At 35.6% G+C, this 26,331-nt stretch overlaps 2 pseudogenes; both read right to left on the bottom strand.

Annotated features, from left to right (window-relative positions):
- Positions 1-1,964: 1,964 nt before the first annotated feature.
- On the bottom strand, positions 1,965-2,871 carry LOC149266268 (putative protein arginine N-methyltransferase 6 pseudogene; annotated as a pseudogene).
- A 22,323-nt stretch (positions 2,872-25,194) lies between these two features.
- On the bottom strand, positions 25,195-26,085 carry LOC149266267 (putative protein arginine N-methyltransferase 6 pseudogene; annotated as a pseudogene).
- Between the last annotated feature and the right edge of the window lie 246 nt (positions 26,086-26,331).

Here is a 26,331-nt window from a genome sequence, read left to right as displayed (position 1 = left end):
TGAGAATTCCTTGCATTTTTTAGCACCAAGCACTACTACTTTTATAGTATGTTGAGATTACTTGATTCCTTGAATGTGAGGGTATGAAATCAAAATCAAGAATTTTGAGAGCATTGTCATGATGCCCATTCGAGATGTGGCATTGTGTTCACCTTCTAAAGTGATATTCTTGTAATGTATGATGTGATTGTATATGCTTGTAACCTTTTTGTAATTCTCCTTGCTTGATTTGACTAGCATGAACAAAGATATTTGAGGCCTTCGATCATTGTTCAATACGAAGCATCGAAACTGCTTCAGACTTAAGTCATTGAAACCTCTATGTTATGACATAGATTGTAATGAAACCCAATTTGGGGCTAGTATTGAAATTGTGAGAGGTATTGTGTTTACCTTATTTTAACTACGATTCGAATTTTGAGCACTAGCATTGGGAATTCACTTTAACTCGGATTACTTGACCTTGAAATGGCTTATTGTTGTGTACTACTTGTTGAAGACTGATATTTCAATTCATTCAACTTGTTTTGATGCCCTTCTTGAAGCTGATCCTTAAGTGTCTCTTTTTGCTGCCCTTTCCTTGACTTTAGCACCTTAGCTCTGATACCATGTTGAAGAATCTAGGCCAAATGTAGTTAATGTGATTCTTCATAGCATGATAACTATTTGTGAGGTGTTTTTCAATTTTTCTTCTTATTCCAATCTCCACTAATTACTATTAGAGTGTGGCTTTGTTAGTTCATCAAATAGCTACCAAAACAAATAGACAAGAACACAAGATGTTGGCATCCTCACAAGGTCAAAACCTCTCCCTCTTGGAGAGGAAAACCCACATAAAACTCTTCTTATATAGATTCCAATTGACGAATAGCAAGACCATAACCTTGACCTACTAGGCCATTCTAAGACCAAGACACCAATCCTCTTCTTCATCAATGCTAAGATCATCATCATTGTTGCTTCATCACTGAGGTCTTCACCAATGAGATATTCATACGTATAGGAAAGCTGCATGTAGATTCACTGAAATAATGACAATCTCATCATGAATGAGATCATAAAATTTATATCTTCATCAAGAATGAGATTGTGACTACACGTTAATGTATACCTAGATAGTGTGTTTGTATGAGTTCCTTCCATCATGTCGAGACAATGTGTTATTATGAGATACTTCCATCATGCCGAGACAATGTGTACTATAGTAGGATTCTTGAGATCATCATTACTATGATTATGACAACACTAAGATCTATATCGAGAAGGATACTCTATTCTTCTTGACACCTAGTCATTTGTATGCCAAGAGTATCTCACTATATTACCCATATGAAATCACAACAATACTTCTCCATCCAAGGTCCTAAACTGCTTCCTTAATCTGAGATTCCTACACCTCCTATACCCATCCGAGATTGCAAAGAAGTCTAAAATTTCTTGACTGTAATCATCACCGAGACTATACCTTCCTGTACCTCTAATGTTATAGATGAATCTAAATTTTTGTTTGTACTTTTGCGAAGTTCAGCAGGGTATTTATAGTGTTTATGCCTCCATAATAATTCGACATGTCAATGTGAACTGATGTGTCTATTTTATTGAGCCGACATGTCATGTGTAAATACTTTGAGGCCGACATGACTGTTGCTCTAGACACTAGGTTGACTCATATACATTTCATAAATTCTAAAGAAGAGCTCTTTAGTATTTTCTTTAACTCTTTGACTTCCTAATGCTATCAATGGGAGATACTAATACATGAACCTCTTTCTCATGAAACTCATGCAACAAGGAATACTAATATTTCTTTTATTTTACAAGTACCAAGATCAAAATGATATTTATTAAGACCAAACCTAGGTACACTTTCTTCAACACACCCTCTTAACTAGGGATTTATTCATAATGGTACTTGGTAATTCTCAATCTGATGAATTTCTCATCAGAAGAATCGAATTGGTAACTCATTTGTCTAGCATCATAGTAACCAAGATTGTTTCCATAGATGACATAGATGACACACTAAAACTTGCAGTAACTAATTCTAGCTCGTGTATTGTGAGAGTGCTACAATCAATTTGTTTGATAACAATTTCCCATGTCAAGACATTTTTTGTTGTAATTGTTTTGATGCAAGGCTCCTCAAAGGCACACTACTTTTCCAATGGTAACATCGCAGACATATCAATTCCATAAACATTTCACCAAAAGTCAATTCGTTCACTGTATCTTTCAGGATGTGTAATTGGTGCCATGTACAATGTCGTATGAGAAGGAAAAATTATCCCCCCTGACTTGAACCAATGATCTCATGCAACAATTACACTAGAATGCATGCTCGCATATAGAAGCATGTAACCCATCCATTCTGATATAATGACATCTACCTCCTCATCAATTCAACCTCCTCAACTATGATCTTATCATATAAGTGATTTTCTTTAATAAATTATGTTGCCTGCACTCCTATGTCACTTACATCGTCTACATAAACCTTTCTAGCACCATCTAATGCACAAAATATATATAGTATTCCTATGCAACATCCAACATCCACAAAATCATTAGCATTTCCACTTGAAAATTCTTGATCAAATGTTGACAAATATGCAAAAATAGAATCCTTAGGATCTACAAGAAGAATCTGTATCTCATTATCCTCCTCATTTTTTGTTTGAAACCCAATATCAGGATCTTGAAATTTATTGTCAGATTGAAAGTTTTTGCAAGTTAAAATCAATAAGACATTTGAAGCAATTGGGTTTGAGTTTGGCAATGTTGCGCAAGGACATCTTGTTACCAAGAAAATAGGTCCAGGAAAGTCCCCATCAATCACTTCAAATGTAAATAATTACCTGGTAAATGTATCATTCCAGGTGGAGCAATATCCTAAAGGTCATATATGGAGATTGTCATGATACCTAGGATGAGGATCAATGGTACCAAGATATTCAATAGAAAAATATTTATATTATATAGGCAAGTTGACCTTGGATTTTGTTTGATGTAAAGCATTTTCCTCTACAACAGGCCTGCACTCTCTCTTTTTTCTCTTCATCTTTTGAGAGATGGGCTCAACATCCATGTCAGAGGAATGATCGCTACTCTTGTTGCTGAGGCTACTTTCATCATTATCTATGCAAGTTTGTACCCTTGATAAAGTTATATCTATGAATTTACACCTCGATAACTCCTTCCTTTTTCCTAGGAAATGTTGAACACAAAGCCTTCTATTTACGTTTTTGTAATGAAGTATTATTCTCTTGTTCATTATAATCTATTACAAGGCCTAAATGGTGAGAAACATACAACTTTTACTGACACTTCTTCCCCTCTAAAGAATAGTGAAATATATCAAAATCATGGCCATTTGTTTGTGGTTTGACTTCTATCATAAAAGAAATAATGTCTTCCCTTTGTAGAGTTGTCAAAATATATTATTAGGTGCCATCTAATCTTGTGCTGGAACTTTCTTGAATATCTTTGATATTTTAGCTATGCCAGAAAGAGCTACAACATTTGGATCCAACTGGGGACAACACTTTGGGCAGAAAGTTCTGAAAACTGTAGATTAGTGGCCTTAGTTGGGCACGGAGTTGAGAATTATAAAAATATTGAAATCGGAAAACTGAAATCTCACATTTTTTAAATCTAAAACCCTCCAAACATGTTTTCAACAGGGACTACCACCATTATTCATCAACTAAAAGCCAAACTAAAGAATTACAACTAAAAATAAAATTCTCATTGGTTGAGCTTATTTATGTACAGTTTTTGGCAATAAACAAAGTTGGATTATCTCAAGTAAAATCCACCTTCCAATCATACCAGGCCAACATTTGATTGTTGGACCTAATGCCTCTGTGCTGCTGAAATTCACAAATAAAAGCAAGGACGCACGATGAAAAATCCTCAAACAGAAAACTTCATACTTACCCTAGAAATAACATTTGTTCTTGACCAGAGAATGTTGTCATATAGTCAACCACTGGGTCATAAACCTGATGAGAAAAAATGGCATCTTCGTCATATTCTTGAAAATTCTACTAACTAATATCTTCTTGGTTAGGGAAACCATAAACATTGTTTAACTCTTCACCTATAGGATCTTCTTGAGAAGGCTATTGCAGGAGATTTCCTTTCCATTTTCTAGCAGCCAATCTTCTCATAAATCAGCAACATAGTCTTCATCTTCTGAATTATAGGTGTCATAAGCTGGAGAATGTAGTGAGGAATCAAAACCCTCATCTAAAAAATAGATATCATACACAGGAGCACCAAAAAAATATATAAAGTACGACCTTTGAGGGTTTATCTACAATTCAATTAATTTCTCTTTTTCTGGAATAAACTTGTTAAAACAGAATGCATAGATTTCCATCTTGAAAACCTAGCAAAGCAAACCCCAAAGTGAATCATAGGTAAAAATATACAACCAACTGCTGAGACTTGTCACCCTAAAGAATCAACTTCAAAATTTATAAAACCCAAGGAAAAATAACTTTGTGTCTTTGTTCCCCAGCAACAATGCCAAAAAATGTTATATCTAAGGAGACATTTCTTAGCTATCGGGGAACCAGTGCCCGAGACATTTTTGAGATTGGATAAAAAAATTAAAATTAATGGCTAGAAGTATAGGCTGTGAAGGCTTGTACCCCAAAGTTTTAGTTTTAAAACCCTAAATTTCCAAAGAAGAATGGCCACAGAGGTTATGAGAGTTGCAGGGTGGATGTGTAAAGAAAAAATGGAAGAGATAGAGTTTTGGCATAGGTAATTAAGAATTTGTGCTTTAACTATATAGAAAGAATAATGTAAGACTCAAAAAATATAAGTGAAATTTATGGATGTGGATAGCTTCATTAAGGGCTTCAAGATTAATTTTAATGAGTACCATTAAGTAAACTCATAAAAAACTAAATTAAAGTACCAATTGCATCTTACACTGTCCAAGAGAGGAAAATACATAAATTTGAATGTTGAAACTCAAGAGAAAAACAATCACTGCAACTACCCAATGTTGGAACCAAATTGAAATATATTATTCAGGCTTCAAAAAGATTTTTAATTACAATGCTCAGTCATGAAGACTGAACTACGAACCCTTGCCATGTCTCCTTTCTACTCTTTTATTATCTCCCTTACTCAAATTGTCATAGAATTGGTTATAAAACTATTTTTGAAACAATTTTACAGCTTTCCAAGATATTTTTACAAAATTTGATATAATAAATTTGATAATATTTAAAGCCAAAAGAAAATAAAGGGGAATCTCTTTTAATGTGTATACTTTTTATAATTAGCAAGCCCCTTTTTAGCTTTATAAATTCAATAACATGATCATGTGATTGACTTTGTTGGAGGTTAAGTTTAAGTGGGACCAATGTTTTGTCCTCTGCACAAGAAAAAAACATTAAACAACTTATGATAGTTCGTAGAAAAGCAAGGTATTACTTTCGTAATGAATCTTGTTCATTGAGCATTCGATGGGTAGTATAATAGAACTGCCTTGCGGGACCACCCAATACATTAAGCATTGTGCATATCATACTTCCGAGATCCTCTTTGATGTGGGCTCAAATGTTTTAGACCATTGATCGGTCTTGGATATTGACTCCTTGCTCTTGTTCATCTACTCCAAATTCCATGAGCTGAATACAACTATCCTTTGCATATATCTCTGTTGGGGATTGCCTCCTTGTCAACCATTGGATGACTCCAACCATTTGTTTGTGAGTTTGGTTGTATTGTTGTCAGCTATGTAAATATGACCTCTCAATGACATTGGTTATCAATTTTCAATGTTGGGGACCGTTGGGGAAATTATATGTGTTATAATTCCAACATTAAATTATCAATCTAGGAGTCGTAAGCTTCGAGGCACAAGCACAGGTAACACAGGATCAGCGCATCTAACCTAAACTAGAGTACGAAATCAATTTACTTATTTACTCCCATAAAATAACTTTTGATCACTACTTACAAATTAACACCACTCACTTGCTGTAAAAGAAATTCTTAAAATAACACACCATATGCTTGCTAGAAAAGAACACCTATGATAGAAATTATAACTTGAAAGATCCTATTAAAAGAAACTCATTACAAATTAATCTTATGAAAAACATTCAATTTAAGACTCATAACCTAAATGAAATAAATCATTCGAAAGAAATATCACTCTTCATAATCAGGAAACTCATAATCAAAACTCAAAAGTAAATGAAAACCAAATCAATCTGCATTAAACTGATATCTCTACTTGTGAAACTGAATTCGCACTCAAAATTTCTCTTATGAAGAAATGATTATGCTATGAAAAGAAAGAACACTTCTAATTGAAAAGAGATATAATTGCTAAGAGAAATCCGAGTGATGAAACAAATCGACAAGTACGAATCAAATCAATGTATTTAAATGTACGAGAAGTCACTATTTGTGGAAAGATATTCTAATATTTAACTGTGAAATACTTCCTACGAGTTACCTTATAACTCAAAAACTTTAAAGTTAAAATAGAGAAAATCATTCTTCAAAACTTAACCTCACTTGGTAATGAAATCACACAAGCACACCTGAACTCATGCTATGCTAATAGTCTGATTATAAAATCAAAACCATATTAAAGGAAAGAAAAGCTCAATTAACACAAGCTAATTCCAAAGTAACAGAGAAACTCAACCTATTTAAAGTCTAAATGCTAGACCTAAATCCCGCGACACACAGAACCACTACTTCTGACGTGGCAAAAAAAATGCACAACCTCTGTCTATTCCCACACCAACCATACTCAACGCAAAATCTTATATCCTATTATGTACTTAATGTTATCATTGTAAACTCAGAAAACCTAGATTAATGCACACTGAACTTGAATTCTAATTCAATCCTTCTCTTACTACATTACATCTCAAATCAAATGAATTCGAAACTAAATATCTCTGATCATTCTTATTCAAACATGAAAGTACAAGATTTAGAAGTATACGAAGCGTAAACGCAATTCATTTCGAGGTCTCAATTATGAAAAATCTTTGTATATACTTGAATTAACAGTGCTTCACAAACACCTTGTATAATATAATTGCACGAAGGAAACAGTGACAGTCAAAAATCATTACTCAATAGAACCTTGTATTGATCTATATCAAATGAGGAATGAAATATACCTTTGTCAACTCAGATCTATGAAGTAGAATGTGAATTAATGCAGAATAAAACTATCAACTCGAAAATCCAAGTAATAATTCTCCAAGAAACATTTACACTGTTAACTAATTAATCAAACGCTATCCTAAAATCTATATTGGTTGTAAAAATTGTTTCCAAGGGGTGGTGGGCCCCTTCCACTACCTGGAGCAAGTTAAATAAATTAATGAGATTGAAAACTTAAAGGAAAACCATAATACTCACGCTGCAACTGAATTATATCAAGGTTGAAAATGTAAATACAAATGTCATATAGTAATATCTCCTGAAAGGCATATCCTTTACAAAATTGATCTACAGTTCTTTCTATGACTTCCTTTCTCCTTTTTTAAATACAAAACATATCAGCCCTTTAAAAATTTAAGCTGATAGAGGCTAAATCTTAACTAATTTACCACAAGAAGAAAATAGTCAATTATCAGCTAACCTAGGCTTGTTTGAAATCTTGTGAGTTATCCTCCCGATTGATATTGACTTGACTAGTTGGGTCATGATTTTTGCAAAAATGATCTCTGCCATACTTAGCAAAACTGATCTCTTTTTAATCTTGAAGAGATTCATCCAAATCGTGGTTGTGGCTGAAAATAGAAAAACCACGAATTTGGCCCCGATTTCGTACTTAAGATTGTGCTGGAATATTCCCGTGACCGTAACTCCTTTATGGTAATGAAGTTTTCCAAACCATTTCTGAGTTACATGAATGTGGTTACTTTGAACAAAACCCAATTGTTAGAATCTTAATATTATTCTCTATTTAATTAAAAAATTGATATTTCCACCTAGATGAATTTATTTCGTAGTCAACCTGTAACAACTAGTTTAATTAGTTTCTAAGGAATTTTAGAAATGGATCCCTGCATCAAATGAATTTAGAAAAAAAAACCATCATTAGCAAATCATGACTAAATCATCTCTAATCATAGAAAATCTAAGAAAACTAATGATAATCAACCACAAGGTGTAAGATGTGATTTGGTGACAAGTTGTGGAATTACGGTATGAAATGAGTTAAAAATGTCAGAATTTAGGTTATGAAATAATGGTAATATGTGATGTAAAAATAGGCATATACGAGGCTCAACATCCTCCCATGCCTCGAGATTTTCATGTCCTCATGCAAACAAACCCCTTGCTCATTTACAGATTCTTGACATTGTTTTGTAGATGTTGGTTCTTGTGGAGAAACATTGCCTGAATTTTTGAAGGTGTCGGTTCTTGTGGAGCAGCACTGCTTCACATTAACATATCATACTGATTTTAGAGCAATAAAAATTGAGGTCAATAATGGGATGGATGAGGGAGATATGATGGATGAAAATGAGGTGGTTATGGATATGGTGAATGGGTGCTCGTATACTCTGTCATCGCAATGTTAATGCTTATAGTTGGTTTCCTTTATCATTTTATGGCAGTAATGACTTCATCCTCTGAATAGAATGTTTGTCATCATGAAAGGAGAAGACACGATAGAGACTTCCTTTACACCATAAGGATTTTACTTTTAACACGGTCTTGTAATCAGAGTATATGCATAATGAATGGAAGGAAAATAAATGGTTTATGAAAGATGAAATGCATGGAATGAGAAGTGGTGAATCATTAAGTTTCTTGAACCTTCTAATGAATTAGAGAATCTTAAGCCAAATTTACCTCAAGTTTTACCTTAGTTTTTTATGTGCTCGGTGTTGCAAAATGAAATAGAGGATGGACTAGATGGAGTTGATGTGACTGTTGATCTGATCTGTTGAAGAAGGTTGAAGGATGAACTGAGGGTCCCCTTCTACCCCATGCCTGAGAAGTTGTATGTCCCCAAACAAATAAGGAAAGGTGGTTGTTGCTGCAAATGGCAATGGGAATGCTGATAAAAAAATCCAAACTGCTACAAACCTGGGTTGAGATCACAAAACCATATAAGCTTCAACCGCTACACACCCATCTACAATCTTGCATATGTGAATAAATGGTCTTGATGTCGAACATAACCAAGAATCATTGGATTACTGACCATTGAGGAGATCGTTAACCAATGCGAGATATCCCACTTTGATTTCAATGGGAATCAAGGAACTAGGTACATTCTATTAGCCATGAATAGATTTGTCGAAGTCGAATGGATTGCAGAATTCATCCACTAAGAAACATAGATGCATTTCCTTAGTATATGATAAGGATACCTGCCATTAAGGCATGTAGGCTCCCAAGTACCTTATCTAACCTTGACCTTGGTCCCATATAATTTGCTGATGTCGATGGGATAAGGCTTGTTGGCAGGTGGTCCTTAAGGGATCCCACATCAACCAACTCGAATACAAACATAATGACTTGAAACATACATGATTTTAAGAACTCATATAATTTTACAAATTTTATTGGGAACATTTCCTACTAGTTACTTTTTTTTCAAGCAAAGTCCCTGTCCAGTCGTGCTAGACAAGCTGGTTTTCACAAAAGGACTTATTTTTCTCTTTACTATTTTCATTTATTTATTTATTACAATACTAACTTTCCTACTACAGTGAAGAAAATAAGTCCTCCTTCAAGTGAAATAGAACTTCCAATGAAGCCATGTGCGTAGCAAGTACAAAGATATATTCATGCCCAGATTTAACATATAAATTTTAGAATATACATGAGCATGAAAAATCAACAACTTTGAAAGATGTGATACAAAGAGTACTTGAAGAATGAGAGTGGTACTTTAACTGGATTGTGATCTAGAACCAATGATTGATGTAATACTGGTGGTATTGGCCCATTTCTTCATTTGAACCACTCTAAAATCCCTCCTTGATCATGCCAGGAGAACTTGGATAATTGGTCTCCGGAATGCACACAAGGGTTGTTGCTAGGTATGGTGAGAGTTCCTCGATCTCAAGTTCCATTGGATGCTCCCCATCATATTTGGTACATGATTTCTTAATCTCCTTGTTAGATAGGCAACAGGAATCAAGTGAGACTTTCAAATCCTTTTCTGGTTGTGGAGAGATAGATAATTTCCTAAATGTGGTCAGGATGAACTCTTCCTGAGAGGGAGATATCCTAGCTATTGTTAGGATTTGAGAAATTATTTCGAGGGAAATTCTTCAAGCTCTCAATCATTCTTAAATTTCTCATATTGGTTGATGATCCCTGTCTCACAACAATGATTAGTACAAAGGGCTTCTTACAACACCCCAAAAATGTTTTATCTTTAAATAGCTTGAATTTTAATCTAAATGAATAAAAATGCTAATTGCAATAAAACTTACCAAATTTGAACTCCTCGCTTACTTAGACAACCAGATTTTGGAGTGACCCCAAACCAAATCGGATGTGTGGCTCTTCACTCACTTCTTACCATCATCTATGTCCTCTAGTTTCCCTGTAACTAACATCACACCGAAAACTTGTGAAATAAATTATGGTCTAATCCCTTTAGCACCTCTAAGGCAATGACCCCAAAATTTTTGGGGAAATTATATGCATTATAATTCCAACATTAAATTATCAATCCAATACTTGTAAGCTTTGAGGCACAAGAGCAGGTAATGCAGGATCAGGGGATCTAACCTAAATTAGAGTACAAAATCAATTTGCTAATTTACTGCTATAAAAGAACTTCTTATCACTACTTTCAAATTAACACCACTCACTTGTAAAAGAAATTATTAATATAACACACCATATACTTTCTTGAAAATAACACCTATGGTAGAAATTCTAACTTGAAAGATCGTATTAAAAGAAACTCATTGCAACTTAATCTTATGAAAAACCTTCAATTCAGGACTCCTAATCTAAATGAAGTAAAGCATTCGAAAGAAAGCTCACTCTTCTTAATTAGGAAACTCATAATCGAAACTCAAAAGTAAATGAAAGCCAAATCAATCTACATTAAACTGATATCTTTTCTTGCGTAATCGAATAAACACTCAGACTTTCTCTTACAAAGAAATTATTATGCCATGAAAAGTAAGAAAGCTTCTAATTGAAAACATATCTAATTGCTAAGCTAAATCTCGGGTGATGAAACAAATCGACAAGTGTGAAACAAATCACTGTGTTTAAATGTATGATAAATCACTATTTGAGAAAAGAGATTCTAATCTTTAACTATGCAATACTTCCTACAAGTTACCTTATAACTCAAAAACTTTAAAGTTAAAATAGAGAAAATCATTCTTCAAAACTTAACCTAGGTTGGTAATGAAATTACACAAGCACACCCAAACTCATGCTATGCCTGTAAATTGATTATAAAATCAAAACCATATTAAAAAAACTAAAATCTCAAATAACACACCCTAATGCCAAAGAAATAGTGAAACTTCACCTATTTAAAGTCTAAACGTTAGACCTAAATGCCGGGACACACAGAACCACTACTTTTGACTTGGTAAACAAAATTCATAACGTTTGTTTATTCTCAAACCAACCATACTCAATGCAGAATCTTAAATCCTATTCTGGACTTAACGCTATCACTATAAACTCAGAAAACCTAGATTAATGCACAGTGAATTTCAATTCTAATTCAATCCTTCTTTGAATACATTATATGTTATGAAACCAGCTCACGAAAAGATAGAAAAGATAATTCCACGCCTTAGAATTCAGCCTCTTCGAGGGGGCAACCTCCTTTACATTACATAAATGAACAATTCTTGGATGATTCAAATGACAAAACCTCCTTTCTATATATAGGAGTCTAAGGAGTCACAATATAATCCAGCCAACCTAACAATAATAATATAAAGCCACAAAAATAACAATAGAGGGATTCTATGGGGCACAGAGATAACAATATGGGGGTAATAGGGGCACAACAATATAAATAAGGGGTATAACTACAATAGTAATGGGGTAATCACTAGTATTATAGGGGACCCAACATGCCCCTCTCCTTCAAAAAAGTGTTGTCCTCAACGCTTGAGTAGTTATGGATACTTCTGAATAAAATTCTCATCCTCCCATGTGGAATCTTCAGCGGATAAGTTCTTCCACTTGATAAGATACTCTGAAATTGATCGATTTCGTAGATGTCGAGTTCTTGTTTCTGTGACTGCTTCTGGTTCCAATATAATTTTTCCTTCCTCTTCAAATTCTGGAAATATTGTTTGAATTGGGAGCTTGTCGCCTATAACCTTCTTTAAACATGAAACATGGAAAACTGGGTGTAATCGAGAAGCTGCAGGAAGCTCCAATTTGTATGCCATAGTACCAATCTTTTGCAACACCTTGTACAGACCATAATACTTTGGTGATAATTTATTATCCTTCTTAGCTTGCTTTAGGGACATTTTCTTATATGGTTGTAGCCGTAGGAATACCCAATCACCTACATCAAAACTTCTTTCACTGCGATGTTGATCTGCCTGTTGTTTCATTCTATTTTGTGCCAACACGAGGTTATCCTTTAAGAGTTGGAGGACTTGTTGTTGATGTTCGATGTGATGTTCCACTGCCTGAACCTTAGAATTTTCTCTTAAATATGATGTGATGGATGGTGGTTGATACCCATAAAGTTCCATAAATGGGGTCATTTTTGTTGCTGTATGGAAGGAAGTGTTATACCACCATTCAGCCAGAGGCAACCATTTGACCCATTGTGTCTGTTTATCAGATACAAAGCAACGAAGATATCCTTCCAAACATTTGTTTACTATCTCAGTTTGCCCATCAGATTGAAGATGATAAGATGAGCTATGAGCTAACTGAGTACCAAGACAAGAAAATAATTTTGTCCAAAAATTTCTAGTGAAAATGGGATCTCTGTCACTTACAATAATGTTTGGGTTTACATGTAGCTTTTGAACTGTTTCCATAAATGCAGTAGAAACTGTACTGGCTTTAAATGGATGTGATAATGCACACAAGTGTGCATACTTGGTAAGTCTGTCAACTACCACCATGATGACACTCTTTCCCTCAGACTTGGGTAAACCTGTGATAAAATCCATTGAAACTGTTATGAAACCAGCTCAAGAAAATATAGAAAAGATAGATCAACGCCTTAGAATTCAGCCTCTTCGAGGGGGAAACCTCCTTTACATTACATAAATGAACAATTCTTGGATGATACAAATGACAAAACCTCCTTTCTATATATAGGAGTCTAAGGAGTCACAATATAATCCAGCCGACCTAACAATAATAATATAAAGCCACAAAAATAACAATAGAGGGATTCTATGGGGCACAGAAATAACAATATGGGGGTAATAGGGGCACAACAATATAAATAAGGGGTATAACTACAATAGTAATGGGGTAATCACTAGTATTATAGGGACCCAACATGCCCCTCTCCTTCAAAAAAGTGTTGTCCTCAACGCTTGAGTAGTTCTGGATACTTCTGCATAAAATTCTCATCCTCCCATGTGGAATCTTCAGCGGATAAGTTCTTCCACTTGATAAGATACTCTGAAATTGATCGATTTCGTAGCTGTCGAGTTCTTGTTTCTGTGACTGCTTCCGGTTCCAATATAATTTTTCCTTCCTCGTCAAGTTCAGCTTGTCACCTATAACCTTCTTTAAACATGAAACATGGAAAACTGGGTGCAATCGAGAAGCTGCAGGAAGCTCCAATTTGTATGCCATAGTACCAATCTTTTGCAACACCTTGTACGGACCATAATACTTTGGTGATAATTTATTATCCTTCTTAGCTTGCTTTAGGGACATTTGCTTATATGGTTGTAGCCGTAGGAATACCCAATCACCTACATCAAAACTTCTTTCACTGCGATGTTGATCTGCCTGTTGTTTCATTCTATTTTGTGCCAACACGAGGTTATCCTTTAAGAGTTGGAGGACTTGTTGTTGATGTTCGATGTGATGTTCCACTGCCTGAACCTTAGAATTTTCTCTTAAATATGATGTGATGGATGGTGGTTGATACCCATAAAGTGCCATAAATGGGGTCATTTTTGTTGCTGTATGGAAGGAAGTGTTATACCACCATTCAGCCAGAGGCAACCATTTGACCCATTGTGTCTGTTTATCAGATACAAAGCAACGAAGATATCCTTCCAAACATTTGTTTACTATCTCAGTTTGCCCATCAGATTGAGGATGATAAGATGAGCTATGAGCTAACTGAGTACCAAGACAAGAAAATAATTCTGTCCAAAAATTTCCAGTGAAAATGGGATCTCTGTCACTTACAATAATCTTTGGGTTTCCATGTAGCTTTTGAACTGTTTCCATAAATGCAGTAGAAACTGTACTGGCTTTAAATGGATGTGATAATGCACAAAAGTGTGCATACTTGGTAAGTCTGTCAACTACCACCATGATGACACTCTTTCCCTCAGACTTGGGTAAACCTGTGATAAAATCCATTGAAACCTCCTCCCAACGTTGGCTTGGAATGGATAAAGGTTGTAATAGACCCGGTGTCTTAATTGTTTCAACTTTATTTTGCTGGCAAACCAAACATTCCGCCACAAACTTTTGAATATCTGATTTAAGGCCATCCCAAAAAAATTCCTTCTTAACCCTGTGGTAAGTTTTTAAAAATCCTGAGTGCCCTCCTAAGGGAGAAGTGTGCAATTCCATAAGAATCTTTTGTTTTAGCTGGGAATTCTTACAGAGGTATAAGCGATCTTTGTACCATAACGAATCATTTTTCCAGCTAAATGTATCAGAAGTACTGGAATCTTGTTGTAGCTTTCGAATAAGTGCCCACACTTCTTCGTCATTCTTCCATTCCTCCCTTGCTTCGTTTATCCAATCTGGTTGGATAATAGAAATGGCACACAACAATGCTTCCACATCCTCATCCTTTCTTGAGAGTGCATCTGCCACCACATTTTGCTTCCCTTTTTTGTAGATGATTTCAAAGTCATAACCCAACATCTTTGTGACCCACTTTTGTTGCTCTTCAGAGGATAATCTTTGTTCTAAAAAGTATTTAAGGCTATCATGATCCGTTTTTACCTTGAAGTGTCTTCCCATTAGGTAGGGTCGCCATTTCTTAAGTGCATGGAGTATTGCCAACATTTCCTTCTCATAAATAGCTTTTCTTAAAAACTTTCCCTTGATTGGACGACTTTCAAAAGCAATGGGTCTTTCATCTTGCATTAGAACAGCACCAATTCCATTTCCTGAAGCATCACATTCCACAATAAAGGTTTTTGTGAAGTCCGGTGTAGCTAAGACCGGTGCTTGGCACATTGCCTCTTTAAGATGTTCAAAGGCCTTTGTTGCTTTCGGAGTCCATGAAAATGAATCTTTCTTCAATAATGTTGTTAGAGGTGCTGCTATTCTCCCATAATTCTTAACAAACTTGCGATAATACCCTGTCAACCCAAGAAATCCTCGCAGATGCTTTATGGATGTGGGGATTTTCCATTCCTTAATGGCTTTAATTTTGCTAGGGTCTACCTTAACTCCTTCATGAGATACAATATGACCCAAATATTCCACCTCCTGGACTCCAAAGAAACATTTGGATCTTTTTGCATATAATTGTTTCTCCTCCAATAGTTGTAGCACCCTGTCAACATGTTCAACATGATCCTTCCAAGACTTGCTGTAGATTAGTATATCATCAAAAAATACTAACACAAATTTTCTAAGGAATGGTTTGAAAATTGAATTCATCAAACCTTGAAATGTTGAAGGTGCATTGGTAAGGCCAAAAGGCATGACCAAAAATTCATAATGACCCTCATGAGTTCTAAATGCCGTTTTCGGAATGTCTTCAATCTTCATTCTGATTTGATGATATCCCGAACGAAGATCCAACTTGGTGAAGTAAATTGATCCATGCAATTCATCCAGTAATTCATCAATAACAGGAATGGGAAACTTATCTTTAATAGTGAGCTTGTTGAGCTCCCTATAATCCGGACACATGCGCCATGATCCATCCTTCTTGTGCACCAATACTACTGGAGCTGAGAAAGAACTTTGACTCGGTTGAATTATACCAGCCTCTAGCATTTCTGCAACCATACGTTCAATTTCACTTTTTTGGACATAGGGATATCTGTACGGCCTGATGTTTGGAGGAACACTTCCTGGAATCAGATGAATAGCATGATCATGATCACGCATAGGTGGGAGACCTTTGGGAGTCTCAAATACCTTGGAATGATTGTCCAGGACTTTTTGGAGATCTGGAGAAATAGATGATTCCAATGTGGAAACATCTAGCGAACATAATTGTGCAATTACACCTCTTTGCTCCTTTTTTAGAAGCTTTGTCATGCCATTAGAGCTGATTATCTTTCCTGGTTTCCCTGCAATACCCCTTAATTCAACTTCCTTTCCTTCCGTAGAAAATTTGATGAAAAGTTCTTGAAAATTAAAAGCTATTGTACCCAAGGATTGTAGCCATTGGACTCCTAGTACAACATCAGCACCTCCCATTGGAATGGAAAGCATTGGGCTAGTCAATACATATTCTCCCATGGATAGCTTGATATTATGGCACTTTCCAGAGCAATTTATTGTTCCTCCATTTGCAATCATCACTTGACACTCTGGTGCTGGATATAGGAAGCAATTCAATTCTTTTGCTACCCTACAATGAATAAAATTGTGGGTGCTTCCTGAATCAATCAACACTATTACCTTTTTCTTCTTGATTTGTCCTTCTATCTTGATGGTTTGAGGAGTGGTAATTCCCGCCAATGCATTACAAGATATGGTCGGATTTATTTGTTCTTCATCTAGGCTTTGTTCCTGGAGTATATCTTCTTCTTTTGACCTTTCTTGCTCCTTTTCTTCTTCCTCTTCACAATCTATGTAGAATAATTTCTTCTCAGCACACTTATGACCTTTAGTGTATTTGCTATCACAACTGTAACAAAGCCCTTTTGCTCTTTTTTCTTCCAATTGTTGTGGTGTCAACCTTATAGGTTGTGGAAGACTAGGGCAACAACACTTCCGTCTTTATAGTTGTGAGTGGTATGCTTCCTAGTTGCCATAATTTTGCTTTCCATTTTTCTTGCTAACCTGAATGCCTTCTCTAATGAATCAGGTTCCCAAAGGCGAACATCATGTTGGATATTATCCTTTAAAGACCCTATGAACACATCAATCCTATGCTCCTCTGGAATATCTTTTACCCTTATGTTCAATTTTTGGAACTCCTCAATGTGCTCCATTACTGAACCCTTTTGTTTGAGACTTATCAATTGGCTAAAAAAAGTGTTGCTTTTTGTATCTTCATAATGTGCTATCAATTCTTCCGTAAAAATTGCCCAAGTGATAAATTGTTTACGAGAGCAAAGCCATTGATACCATACAAACTGATTTGGTTCCAAATATACAGTTGCCATACGTACCTTTTGTGCGTTTTGCACATTATTGAGATCGAAGAATTGCTCCATCTGTAATATCCATGTGGCGGGATCCTTGCCATCAAACTTCCTCATATCGATTTTTGGAATATGGTGATTCTTCGATCCAACATTAGCATCTATGGAATCATGATTAACATTTCTTTTTTTCTCATCATGAGTTTCCTTTACTACCTTTTCACCATTAGTGACCCTTTCTTGTAGCAACTTCTTCAATTCTTCCATGTCTGTCTTCAAGTCTATCTTCAAATCTACCATCGAATCCTCCATCTTAGCTTCCCTGCCCTTTATCTTAGATTCCATGCCATTTATCTTAGATTCCATGCCACTTATCTTAGCTTCTGTTAGCTTTTGTGAGCGTGACATTTGTTGCACTTGTTCTTGTAATTTTGATATATCATGTAGCATTTCTTCCTCTTCTTCATGAGTCATGCTAGAGCTTTCAGGTTCCTTACTAGGTGTTTGCATTTTCTTTCCTCGGGGCATCAGTTACCGATAATAATGCTTTACTATGCCCTTTGAATTCCGTTAAACCAAGCTTACACAAAAATTAAAAAAAAAACTACACACCTTTTTTCACTTTATAGAAGCCTGATATTGAATCTGATGTATCTCTGTAATTTCGGATCATCCAGTTCTAAAATTGCTACCTGTAGTAGCCTTCTGCGTCCTCTTTCCAATGCCACAAGTCTGAGCCAAATTGGATTCTCCAAGGAAGAGTTATGTGAAATCTCCCACAGTGACTTGCTTTTAGACTGGTTCAGTAGAGCGAACTTGTACGACGTGCCACGAGTCACTGTTTCAACCTTTGAATCTGAAACACACACCCAAGAAACTACAGTCTGTCCTCTTTCTGTACCTTCTTACAAAATTTCAATCCGATCCCCAGAGAGAAAGTTATGACGATTTTCCCCAGGTCACCTGTTTTGAATGTAATTCAGGAGTCTGCAAAAAGACCAACTTCCTCAGATCATATCTCCGCAAATATCACGCGAAAAGCTCTGAAATTCGGACCCAAGGTTCAGCGCGATTTCTTCTCAAATGGGTTTTTTTTGCGACTTCTGAAATGTCACAGAAAAAAAGTTATAGCAAAAATGCCACGATGACCTGTTTGGAGCAGCGAAACCCTAGAATCCAAAGCTCTGATACCAAATGTTATGAAACCAGCTCAAGAAAAGATAGAAAAGATAGATCAACGCCTTAGAATTCAGCCTCTTCGAGGGGGAAACCTCCTTTACATTACATAAATGAACAATTCTTGGATGATACAAATGACAAAACCTCCTTTCTATATATAGGAGTCTAAGGAGTCACAATATAATCCAGCCGACCTAACAATAATAATATAAAGCCACAAAAATAACAATAGAGGGATTCTATGGGGCACAGAAATAACAATATGGGGGTAATAGGGGCACAACAATATAAATAAGGGGTATAACTACAATAGTAATGGGGTAATCACTAGTATTATAGGGACCCAACAGAAACCTCCTCCCAACGTTGGCTTGGAATGGATAAAGGTTGTAATAGACCCGGTGTCCTAATTGTTTCAACTTTATTTTGTTGGCAAACCAAACATTCCGCCACAAACTTTTGAATATTTGATTTAAGGCCATCCCAAAAAAATTCCTTCTTAACCCTGTGGTAAGTTTTTAAAAATCCTGAGTGACCTCCTAAGGGAGAAGTGTGCAATTCCATACGAATCTTTTGTTTTAGCTGGGAATTCTTACAGAGGTATAAGCGATCTTTGTACCATAACGAATCGTTTTGCCAACTAAATGTATCATTAGTACTAGAATCTTGTTGTAGCTTTCGAATAAGTGCCCATACTTCTTCGTCATTCTTCCATTCCTCCCTTGCTTCGTTTATCCAATCTGGTTGGATAATAGAAATGGCGCACAACAATGCTTCCACATCCTCATCCTTTCCTGAGAGTGCATCTGCCACCACATTTTGCTTCCCTTTTTTGTAGATGATTTCAAAGTCATAACCCAACATCTTTGTGACCCACTTTTGTTGCTCTTCAGAGGATAATCTTTGTTCTAAAAAGTATTTAAGGCTATCATGATCCTTTTTTACCTTGAAGTGTCTTCCCATTAGGTAGGGTCGCCATTTCTTAAGTGCATGGAGTATTTCCAACATTTCCTTCTCATAAATAGCTTTGCTTAAAAACTTTCCCTTGATTGGACGACTTTCAAAAGCAATGGGTCTTTCATCTTGCATTAGAACAGCACCAATTCCATTTCCTGAAGCATCACATTCCACAATAAAGGTTTTTGTGAAGTCCGGTGTAGCTAAGACCGGTGCTTGGCACATTGCCTCTTTAAGATGTTCAAAGGCCTTTCTTGCTTCCGGAGTCCATGAAAATGAATCTTTCTTCAATAATGTTGTAAGAGGTGCTACTATTCTCCCATAATTCTTAACAAACTTGTGATAATACCCTGTCAACCCAAGAAATCCTCGTAGATGCTTTATGGATGTGGGGATTTTCCATTCCTTAATGGCTTTAATTTTGCTAGGGTCTACCTTAACTCCTTCATGAGATACAATATGACCCAAATATTCAACCTCCTAGACTCCAAAGAAACATTTGGATCTTTTTGCATATAATTGTTTCTCCTCCAATAGTTGTAGCACCTTGTCAACATGTTCAACATGATCCTTCCAAGACTTGCTGTAGATTAGTATATCATCAAAAAATACTAACACAAATTTTCTAAGGAACAGTTTGAAAATTGAATTCATCAAACCTTGAAATGTTGAAGGTGCATTGGTAAGGCCAAAAGGCATGACCAAAAATTCATAATGACCCTCATGAGTTCTAACTGCCGTTTTCAGAATGTCTTTAATCTTCATTCTGATTTGATGATATCCCGAACGAAGATCCAACTTGGTGAAGTAAATTGATCCATGCAATTCATCTAGTAATTCATCAATGACAGGAATGGGGAACTTATTTTTAATAGTGCGCTTGTTGAGCTCCCTATAATCCAGACACATATGCCATGATCCATCCTTCTTGTGCACCAATACTACTAGAGTTTTGAAAGAACTTTGACTCGGTTGAATTATACCAGCCTCTAGCATTTCTACAACCATACGTTCAATTTCACTTTTTTGGACATAGGGATATCTGTACGGCCTGATGTTTGGAGGAACACTTCCTGGAATCAGATGAATAGCATGATCATGATCACGCATAGGTGGGAGACCTTTGGGAGTCTCAAATACCTTGGAATGATTGTCCAGGACTTTTTGGAGATCTGGAGAAATAGATGATTCCAATGTGGAAACATCTAGCGAACATAATTGTGCAATTACACCTCTTTGCTCCTTTTTTAGAAGCTTAGTCATGCCATTAGAGCTGATTATCTTTCCTGGTTTTCCTGCAATACCCCTTAATTCAACTTCCTTTCCTTCTATAGAAAATTTGATGAAAATTTCTTGAAAATTAAAAGCTATTGTACCCAAGGATTGTAGCCATTGGACTCCTAGTACAACATCAGCACCTCCCATTGGAATGGAAAGCATTAGGCTAGTCAATACATATTCTCCCATGGATAGCTTGATATTATGGCACTTTCTCGAGCAATTTATTGTTCCTCCATTTGCAATCATCACTTGACACTCTGGTGTTGGATAGAGGAAGCAATTCAATTCTTTTGCTACCCTACAATGAATAAAATTGTGGGTGCTTCCTGAATCAATCAACACTATTACCTTTTTCTTCTTGATTTGTCCTTCTATCTTGATGGTTTGAGGAGTGGTAATTCCTGCCAATTCATTACAAGATATGGTTAGATTTATTTGTTCTTCATCTAGGCTTTGTTCCTGGAGTATATCCTCTTCTTTTGACCTTTCTTGCTCCTTTTCTTCTTCCTCTTCACAATCTATGTAGAATAATTTCTTCTCAGCACACTTATGACCTTTAGTGTATTTGCTATCACAACTATAACAAAGCCCTTTTGCTCTTTTTTCTTCCAATTGTTATGGTGTCAACCTTGTAGGTTGTGGAAGGCTAGGGGCAACAACACTTCCGTCTTTATAGTTGTGAGTGGTATGCTTCCTAGTTGCCATAATTTTGCTTTCCATTTTTCTTGCTAACCTGAATGCCTTCTCTAATGAATCAGGTTCCCAAAGGCGAACATCATGTTGGATATTATCCTTTAAAGACCCGATGAACACATCAACCCTATGCTCCTTTGTAATATCTTTTACCCTTATGTTCAATTTTTGGAACTCCTCAATGTGCTCCATTATTGAACCCTTTTGTTTGAGACTTATCAATTGGCTAAAAAAAGTGTTGCTTTTTGTATCCTCATAATGTGCTATCAATTCTTCCGTAAAAATTGCCCAAGTGATAAATTGTTTATGAGAACAAAGCCATTGATACCATATAAACTGATTTGGTTCCAAATATACAATTGCCATATGTAACTTTTGTGCGTTTTGCACATTATTGAGATCGAAGAATTGCTCCATTTGTAATATCCATGTGGCGGGATCCTTGCCATCAAACTTCCTCATATCGATTTTTGGAATATGGTGATTCTTCAATCCAACATTAGCATCTATGGAATCATGATTAACATTTCTTTTGTTCTCATCATGAGTTTCCTTTACTACCTTTTCACCATTAGTAAGTATTTCTTGTAGAAAATTTGTCAAATCTGTCTTCAAATCTGCCATGCCTGTCTTCAAATTTGTGTTCAAATCCATCTTCAAATTGTTCATCTTAGCTTCCATTCAATTCATCTTAGCTTCCATGCCATTTATCTTAGCATCTGTTAACTTTTGTGAGCGTGACATTTGTTGCACTTGTTCATGTAATTTTGATATATCATGTAGCATTTCTTCCTCTTCTTCATGAGTAATGCTAGAGTTTTCAGGTTCCTTACTAGGTGTTTGCATTTTCTTTCCTTGGGGCATCAGTTACCGATAATAATTCTCTACTATGCCCTTTGAATTCCTTCAAAATAAATTTTCAAACCAAGCTTAAGCAAAAATTTAAAAAAATCTACACACCTTTTTTCACTTTGTAGGAGCTTGATATTGCCTCTGATGTATCTCTGCACTTTCCAATCATCTAGTTCTGAATTTGTGACCTATAGTAGCTCTCTGTGTCCTCTTTCCAATGCCACCAGTCTCATCCAAATTGGATTCTCCAAGAAAGAGTTATGCACAATCTCCCAAGATGCCCTGATTATAGACCTTTCCAGAAGAGCGAAGTTGTATGAAGTGCCACGTGTACAATTTTCGATATTTGGTTTTGAAAAAGATATACAAGAAACTACAGTCTGTCCTCTTCCATACCTTCTTACGAAATTTCAATCTGATTCCCAGAGAGAAATTTATGACACTTTTCCCCAGGTCACTTGTTTTGAATGTAATTCAGGAATCTGCAAAAGACCAACTTCCTCAGATCATATCTCCAACAATATCGTGCGAAAAGCTTTGCAATTCAGACCCAAGGTTCAGCGTGATTTCTTCTCAAATGGGTTTTTTTTGTGACTTCTGAAACGTCACAGAAAAAAAGTTATAGCGAACAAGCCACTACGACCTGTTTGGAGCAGCGAAACCCTAGAATCCAAAGCTCTGATACCAAATGTTATGAAACCAGCTCAGGAAAAGATAGAAAAGATAAATCCACGCCTTAGAATTCAACCTCTTTGAGGGGGCAACCTCCTTTACATTACATAAATGAACAATTCTTGGATGATTCAAATGACAAAACCTCCTTTCTATATATAGGAGTCTAAGGAGTCACAATATAATCCAGCCGACCTAACAATAATAATATAAAGCCACAAAAATAACAATAGAGGGATTCTATGGGGCACAGAAATAACAATATGGGGGTAATAGGGGCACAACAATATAAATAAGGGGTATAACTACAATAGTAATGGGGTAATCACTAGTATTATAGGGACCCAACATTATATCCCAAATCAAATGAATTCAAACCTAAATATCTCCGAGCATTATTATTCAAACACGACACTACAAGATTGAGAAGTATACGAAGAATAAACGCAATTCATTTCGAGGTCTCAATTATGAACAATCTTTGTATATACTTGAATTAAAAGTTCTTCACAAACACCTTTGTATAATATAATTGCACGAAGGAAAGAGTGACATGCCAAAATAATTACTCAACAGAACCTTGATTGATCTATATCAAACAATGAATGAAATCTAGCTTTTTCAACTCAGATCTATGAAAATTCACAATGTTAAATAATAATTATCCAAGCAACATTCACAATGTTAAATAATTAATAAAACTCTATCCTAAAATCTATACTGGTTGTAAAACTTGTTTCCAGGGGGTGGTGGGCCCTTGCCACTTCATGGATCAAGTTAAATTAAACCAATGAGACTGAAAACTTAAAGCAAAACCATAGCACTCACAGGAAACTTAACGTTGCAGATGAATTATATCAATGTTCAAAATGTAAATACAAATGTCATACTGTAATATCTCCTGAACAACGTATCCTTTACAAAATTGGTCGACAGTTCTTTCTGCGTACTTCCTTTCTCCTTTCTGAGAAACAAAGCATAACGGACCTTAAAAAGGTTAAGCCGATAGATGCTAAATCTTAACTAATTAACCACAAGAAGAAAATAGACAATTATCAACTAATCTCGGCTTGTGAGAAATATCGTGAGTTATCCTCCAGATTGATCACAACTTGACTAGCTGGGTTATGATCTTAGAAAAAATGATCTCTTCCATACTTAGAAAAACTAATCTCTTTTCGAGTTCGAAGAGATTCATCCAAATCGTGGTTGTGGCCGAAAATAGACAAACCACGAATTTGGCCTTGATTTCGTACTTAAGATTGTGCTGGAATATACCTCTGACTATAACTCCTTCATGGTAATGAATGTTTCCAAACCATTTCTGGGTTACATGAATAAGGGCACTCTTAAAAAAAAACATGTGTTAGAATATTAATATTCTTTTCCATTTTCTCACAAATTCGATATTTTTAACTACAAGAATTTATTCGGTACTCAATGTCTAGCAACTAGTTTAATTGATTTGTGAAGAATTTTGGCAATGGAACCCTGCGGCAAATGAACTTAGAAAAAAAACCATCATTAGTAAATCATGATGAAATCATCTCTAATCATAGAAAATCTAATAAAACTAATGATAATCAACCACAAAGTGTAAGATGTGATTTTGGGACAAGTTGTGGAATTATGGTAGGAAATGAGTTAAAAATGTCAGAATTTAGGTTATGAAATAGTGGTACTATGTGATGGAAAAATAGGCGCTACCTGGTTACATCCATAGTGAACATTAACAATAACTTCTACATTTTTACCATTATAAGATTGCATATTATTGACACATTTAGATGACATAGTCTTAAACAAAGGATTCTGAGGATAAAACAACTGATACGTAGTAGTGTCACATATTCCATGTTGACTCGTTGCATAGAATCATATTTCTTGCCTTGAACGCTTTTGAAATTGATATAGTGTTTCTGTGGTAATATTCTGATTTACAAATTGGATGAGCCCAATGTTGAGGATTTACGAAAAGGTGGATGCAATTCACAACGAGAGAATTGTGGATACTCAAGATTCTATTGAGAAATTTCATCTTGGTAATAAACTGAATGTGCTCGAGGAGGTAGTGTTGCCACTGAAAGCTTAGTAGAGGATGCACCTATAGCATTGGGTCTTGCTTCACCTCTAAACGATCGTAGATATAGAGAAAAGTATGTGCCCAATGGAAGCCGACTTCTTCAAGAGCAGTTGATAGTACAAGGATACTAAGTGATTTAAAACATTTTTTTGATGATGTACACCATTTCCACGAAAAATCTCTTGATAATGAGCTGTCTATTAATGATTCTGACTGGGTATCACTAAATGTTGTTGCATTCCCTCCAAATGAAACATCAAACCATAATGCAAAACCATGCAAGGATGCTTTCATCATAGACGACACATTGAAACTTGCAGTAACTCATTCTAACTCCTGTATTGTGACAGTGCTACAATAAATTTGTTTGATAACAATTTCCCATGTCAAGACATTTTCTGTTGTAATTGTTTCGATGCAAGTCTCCTCAAAGGCACACTGCTTTTCCATTGGTAACATCACAGACATATCAATTCCATAAAAAATTTGCCAGAAGTCAATTCTTTCGTTGTATCATTCAGGATGTGTAACTAGTGCCATGTACAATGTCGTATGAGAAGACAAAAATATCCCTCCTAAATTGAGACAATGATCTCTTGCAACGATTACACTAGAAAACATGCTCTTATATAAAATAATGTAACCCATCCATTCCAATATAATCAAATCTACCTCCTCAACCGTGATCTTATCAGATAAGTTATTTTCTTTAATAACTTATGTTTCCTGCACTATTATGTCACTTTCATCGACTGCATAAACATTTCTAGCACTAGCTAATGCAAAAAATATATATAGTATTCATGTGCCACATCCAACATCCAGAAAACCATTAGCATTTCCAGTTGCAAATTCCTGGTCAAACGCCCAAAAATATGCATAAATAGAATCCTTAGGATCCGAAAGAAGCATCTATATCCCATTATCCTGCTCATTTGTTGCTTCAAATCCAATAGCGGGTTCTCGAACTTTATTGTCAACTTGAAGGTTTTTGCAAGTTGAAATAAATAGGACATTTGAAGCAGTTGGGTTTGAGTTTGGTAACGCTGTGCAAGGACGTCTTGTTACCCATAAAATAAGTCCAGTAAAGCCCCCATCAATCACTTCAGATGTAAATAATGGAAAGGGCTAACGAGCCTGCTATCGGGCATTAAATGC

The sequence above is a fragment of the Pinus tabuliformis genome, chromosome 6 (assembly GCF_031772625.1).
Source record: "Pinus tabuliformis cultivar Carrire ecotype Pingquan chromosome 6, CPIR1, whole genome shotgun sequence".
In the NCBI taxonomy this organism is placed as follows: domain Eukaryota; kingdom Viridiplantae; phylum Streptophyta; class Pinopsida; order Pinales; family Pinaceae; genus Pinus; species Pinus tabuliformis.
Note: the sequence above shows the minus strand (reverse complement) of the source record. Positions and strands in the feature narration are given on the sequence as shown.